Source organism: Gossypium hirsutum, chromosome D12, assembly GCF_007990345.1.
Source record: "Gossypium hirsutum isolate 1008001.06 chromosome D12, Gossypium_hirsutum_v2.1, whole genome shotgun sequence".
In the NCBI taxonomy this organism is placed as follows: domain Eukaryota; kingdom Viridiplantae; phylum Streptophyta; class Magnoliopsida; order Malvales; family Malvaceae; genus Gossypium; species Gossypium hirsutum.
The window spans coordinates 23,443,108-23,449,525 of NC_053448.1; the positions used below are offsets into that span (position 1 = coordinate 23,443,108).

The 6,418-nt window shown below is 36.1% G+C and overlaps 1 non-coding gene across 1 annotated transcript; it reads right to left on the bottom strand.

The window, feature by feature from the left end:
- Window positions 1-2,505: 2,505 nt before the first annotated feature.
- Window positions 2,506-2,614, bottom strand: LOC121224832 (small nucleolar RNA R71). Its single transcript, XR_005922574.1, has one exon. It is a non-coding gene; the product is annotated as a small nucleolar RNA R71 (small nucleolar RNA).
- Window positions 2,615-6,418: the final 3,804 nt, after the last annotated feature.

Below are 6,418 nucleotides of genomic sequence, written 5' to 3' on the forward strand. Positions count from 1 at the left end.
ACGCATCTACTACAACATTCGCCTTACCATGGTGATACTCTATCACCCAGTTGTAATCTTTTAGCAGCTTGATCCACTATATCTGTCATAGATTCAATTCCTTCTAGAAACTAGATACTTGAAGCATTTGTGGTCCTTATTAATGAAACACTTCTCACCATATGGATAGTGTTGCCAAATATTTAGTGTAAACACCATTGCTGCTAGCTCCAAAAATGGGTTGGGTAGTTTCACTCGTGAACCTTAATTGTTAGGAAGCATAAGCTACCACCTTCCCCACTTGTATCAGCACACATTCAAGCCCTGTTGATAACTCTTGAAGATATTCATATTTCATGTCTTTAGACCTAGATAATTGCTTATACTTTGGTATATTTAATGGCATTTTAGGACATTTTATTAGTATTTTTATCATTGCATTAGGAGCTTGAACTATTTTTACATGTTAGATACCTTTAATTACATGTGGAAGGCTTGTGCTTGGTGGTTCGGCAGATGCAGGATGTGGAGAAAGAAAGAAAGGAGTGAAGGTTTGTCAGGGCAAAAGGTTGGATAGTTTGCCACCTTATATGCTGTGGCAATTTCAGGAAGATGACCGAGTCAACACTCATCACAGACCAGTTTGAACCCAACTCTACTCGTACCAAAAAAATCTATCAAAAACTGAGGAGAAGATATTGTGGGCTATTAGAGTTACCCTAGTAAGAAAAGCTTATAAAAAGCTAAAGGAGGAAACCCTAAAGGTGTGGAGATCTAGAGGAAAAAATAAAGGGTAGCAGTTGAGTAGAGACAGAAAGAGGAAACCAAAGGCAGTCCCTCTTAGCCACCACAAGACACTGTGCTGCTGGATTGAGGATTTACTTGGTGACAGCCATCTTCCTAAGCTATTCCATTATTTTTTAATTTGTTCTCTCGTGAATTGAATTTGTTAAAACGATGTTGGGTGTTACATTGAACTAGAATTTTAATTGCCAACCCATAAGCTAAATTTCATAGGGTTGGGATTACATGATGAAAACTTTTACTTTTTTTAATGGTTGAAGCATATATTTGATTCAATCTACAGTTTCATTCAATCGTTTTTATTTTTGAATTGTATGTGTACACTCTCTAAACATAGACGAGTGTCCAGTACGCCCATAAACTGAATCTAATTCTAAAAAGGTTAGATTAGTTGGATGAAAATTGAATGGTACAAGTGGGTATTCGACCGAATACTTACAGTAGACTCTAGAAAAATAGCAACATTTGTATATAATGAAGATAAAATAGTGCAAGGTACCATGCTAAGGTCTATAGACACAGGCCAGGTAACTTGAGATCTAGCTCTCTAAAGAAGCAGGTCACTTTAGGTCCCTTCTGAGTAGTAGGTTAAGTACGATTTTGTCAAGGCATTACAGAAAGTAAAGGCAGAATCTTAGTAATCCCAACCTTCCTAATCTACATCGTAGACCTTTTATCCTTTTCCATAGCATCTTTTCCATAGCATTCTTAGTTATTTTCTTATTCGCTCATAGATTATTCACATAATTATTCTCGTAATTGCCATTGCATTGTCACTCTTGCTTTGCCTTAACATTTTCTACTATTAGTCAATATTTATTTCGCACACATCCTTACTATTTTAAATTACCACAACGTACTTAACTCGATTTTTCCATAACATTAATCATAATATATTATAATAACATGACCACTCTTATACCTAATTTTGTCCCTATCAGGACAATCTCACTTATCACTTTTTTACTTGAATTGAAGTGTATGCTTGCACAATTCGCATATTATTCATTGTCAAGGATCGATAATTTCGTGTAATTTGGTTCTGTTATTTTACTTAATTTCACTAGTTTTATCTAACTTAGTTTAATTTAATTTCTACAGGTTTGCCACTAGTTCATGAGAAGAGGCATTCCTGTTAACAAAGAGTATCCTTTTGACCTAGAGATCAAGAGAACTTTACGAAGGTGGAAAGAACTATAAAAAATGGCTAGGAATGGGAATGACCCTAGTCTCAATGATAATCTGAGTGGTCAAGATATTAATCCTCTTGTTTGTAGGGTGATACCTGGTATGAATGATAATCTGAATGGTCAGAACGCTAATCCTCATGTTCGTAGAGTGATAGATGATCTAGAAAGACCAATCCGAGAGCATGTTGTGCCAATTTTGGATGATCTAAATCCAGGGATAGTCAGACCACAAATACAGGCTTAGTAGTTTGAACTGAAACCGGTAATGTTTCAAATGTTGCAAATAGTAGGACAGTTTGGTGGGTTACCCACTGAAGATCCAAGACTACATTTAAGGCTTTTTCTAGAGGTTTGTGACTCGTTTAGACTATAGAGTGTTCCTGGAGATGCTCGGCAACTTAAATTGTTTCCATATTCTTTAAGAGATCATCTGAGAGCATGGTTGAATGCTCTACCATTAGGAATAGTGACATCATGGAATGATCTTTGCCAAAGGTTTTGGCTACGGTATAATCCCCAAAATATGAATGCCAATTTTAGAAATGACATCACGTCCTTTCGACAATTGGAGGATGAAACACTATATGAAGCTTGGGAACAATTTAAAGAAAATTAATTCAGAAATGTCAAATACATGGATTTCAACACTGGGCTCAGATGAAGATATTTTATAATGGGCTGAATGCACATACAAGGATGGTAGTTGATGCTTCTGCCAATGTCACCTTGTTGGATAAATCTTATAATGAAGCATATGAGATTTTGGAAAAGATTGCCAATAATGATTATCAATATATGACTACAAGAGATGGGACGGGCAAGAGAGCTGGTGGTACTATAGAGCTGGATGCAATCACTTTGTTGACAACCCAGGTATCTTATTTGGCTAATGTGATTAAAATAATGAAAAAACCCACTATAATTCAAGAGATAAAAGTAGTCGAGCTATCATGTGTTTATTGTGGTGAGGGTCATGTGTTCGATGAATGCCCATGAAATCTAGCATCTTTGTACTACATGGATAATTTTAACTCGAATAATAAACCCAATTCCAACACCTAAAATCCAGGGTGGAAGAAGCATCCGAACTTTAGTTGGAATAATCCAGGTGTGGGAAATTTTAACAATGTTGCAAGACAGAATGCCAACAGTGCCCTACCTAGTTATAATAATCCTTTATGCAGTAAAATGCTCAGCAAGGTCAGGTATCAGCTGTATCCCTCCGAGCTTTGAATTGAAGAGCGAATGCTTTAAATACCTAGTTAGAATCAAGTAGGGAAAAGAGCGAATGCTTTGAATTCGAGACCACAAGGAGCTTTGCCAAGTGATACCTAGAATTAAAGATCACAACGGAAGGAACAGTGCAAGGCCATCACTCTTAAAAGTAGAACTCAGCTTGATGGCAGTGGTTAAGATGCCACAGTAGGAAACGATAACTCGAATAACGACCAAGTAATGATCCCAGAGTCATCTGAAAAACATACTGAACCTAAAAAGAGTAACCATCAAAATTCTGTGGTTGAATCAAATCATGTTGTCAATAAGAATGCCACGGCAAAACAATATCAGCAACCTGAAGGACTACCACCTCTAACTTTTCCTCAGTGATTTCATAATTCTAAATAGGATATTCAGTTCAAAATATTTTTGGATGTATTGAAGCAACTCCACATCAACATACCACTGGTTGAAGCTTTGGAGCAAATGCCCAATTACGTGAATTTTATGTAAGATATATTGTCAAAAAAGAACAGATGAGGAGAATTTGAGAGTGTAGCTCTCACTGAAGGGTTCACAGCAATGTTGACAAATAAATTACCTCCGAAGTTGAAGGACCTATGGAGTTTCACTATACCTTGTTTAATTGGAAATCATTATGTTTGTAAGGCGTTATGTGATTTAGGAGTGAGTATAAATCTAATGCCTATGTCTATTTTCAAGAAGCTGGGAATTTGAAAAGTAAGACCTATTACAGTTACGTTGCAACTAGCTAACCGATCCTATGCACATCTGGAAGGTAAAATTGAAGATGTGCTGGTAAGAGTAGATAAACTTATCTTTCCTACAGATTTCCTTATTTTACAATGTGAAGCTAACCAAGATGTGCCAATTATTCTTGGAAGACCTTTTCTTGCTACTGGCAGGAGTTTAATTGATGTATAAAAAGAAGAGCTGCCCATGAGGGTAAATGATCAACAGGTTACCTTAAATGTATTTAATGCTATAAAATGTATTGATTTTAATGATGAATTCCATGCCATTGGTTTGAAAGAAACAACATTGGAGAAGTTCACCAGATGTTGCCACATCAATTCTAATAGTGACGAAGACGCACTTGAGTAGAGTGATGCAGTAAGTTTTGAGGAATTCGGTGAATTTATGGAAGCCAAGAATATAGTGGATAGACTAGCGAATAAGTTTGAATCCTTGGATTTATCAAATTGATCCTTCAATCCTCCTAAACCTTTTATAGAGGAACTCCTACATTGGAGTTAAAACCTTTTTCGCAGCATTTGAAGTATGCATATTTGGGAGAGAATAGTACTTTGTCGATAGTAATTTCTGCGGAGCTGACACCCGAGCAAGAGGAAAAGTTGTTAGAAGTTCTTCAACAATTTAATAAGGCATTAGGATGGACCCTGGTTGATATAAAAGGAATTAGCCATGCATTCTACATGCACAAGACGTTGTTGGAGGATTTCCTCTGCAATTTCATTGAACAACAGCAAAGACTGAACCCGATCATGAAAGAAGTTGTCAATAAAGAGATTATCCAGTGGCTTAATGCTGACATTATTTACCTGATTTCAAACAGCTCAAGGGTGAGTCCTGTACAATGTGTACCCAAGAAAAGAAGGTTCATAGTGGTAAGTAATGATAACAATGAGCTCGTACCTACTTAGCAAGGCTACTAGGAAAGACCATTTTCTCTTACCATTCATTGATCAAATGTTGGATAGATTAGCTGGGAAAACTTTTTACTATTTTTTGGATGGCTATTCAAGATATAATCAAAATACCACAGCCCCTAATGACCAAGAGAAGATAACTTTCACATATCCATATGATACTTTTGCGTTCAGACGGATGCCGTTCGGGTTATGTAATGCCTTGACAACTTTCTAACATTGTATGATGGTCATATTCTCTAACATGGTGGAAAACTTTCTGGAAGTCTTCATGGATGATTTTTCAGCGTTCGGGAATGTTTTTAAGGATTGCTTAAAAATTTAGAGTTGGTTCTATGCCGCTGTGAAGAAACGAATCTTGTTTTAAATTTGGAAAAATTCCACTTCATGGTTCGTGAAGGAATTGTCTTGAGGCATAGGATATCACAAAGAGGAATTGAACTGGAGAGAGTAAAAATTGAAGTGATAGAAAAATTGCCACCTCCCACTAGTGTTAAGGGTATTAGAAGTTTTTTAGGTCACGTAGGTTTTTATTGAATATTCATTAAGTATTTTTTGAGGATATCTAAAGCCATGTGCACTTCGTTGGAGCAAAATAGACCTTTCAATTTTGATGAATAGTGTTTGGAACCTTTAAAGAGTTAAAGAAAAAACTCATAGAAGCACCAATTGTAGTAACTCTGAAATGGACACTGCCTTTTGAACTCATGTGTGATGCCAATAATTATGCTGTGGGAGCCATGTTGGGTAATATATTATGCTAGTAGAACTTTATCGGAAGTGCATTTTAACTACATTACCATGGAAAAGGAGTTACTGGTTGTGGTGTTCACGTTCATTAAATTTTGTTCTTATCTACTTGGTATAAAGGTCATAGTCTACACATATTGCTCTGCTATTAAGTATCTAATGAGCAAAAAAGATGCTAAGCCGAGGTTGATTAGGTCGATACTTTTACTATAAGAGCTTGACTTGGAAATTACAGATTGAAAAGGAACTGAGAACCAAGAGGCTAATCACTTGTTGAGGTTAGAATTTGGAAGTGAAGCTGGTCATGACACATTTACTAAATAAGAATTTTTAGATGAACAACTATTAGTTTCCACGACATTACCTTGGTATGCCGATATAATGAACTATTTACTGAGCGGTGTCTTGCCACCCAATCGCAATAGTTAAAGAATACAAAAATTTCTTCATGATACCATAGGGCACTATGCTGCTGGATTGATGATTGACTTGGAGACAACCATTGTCTTAATTTTTCTATTATTTCTTAATATGTTCTCCCGTGAATTAAATTGATCAAAACGATGATGGGTGTTATTTTGAACTTGAACTTTAATTGCCAACCTATGAGCCAAATCTCATAGGGTTTGGATTACATGATGAAAACTTTTACTTTCTTTAATGGTTGAATCATATATTTGATTTAATCTACAGTTTAAATCAATGCACACCCTCATGCTTATTTAATTTTCTATAATCGATGCACACCCTCATGCTTCCATCCTTCTTCACAAATAGCACTAGCGA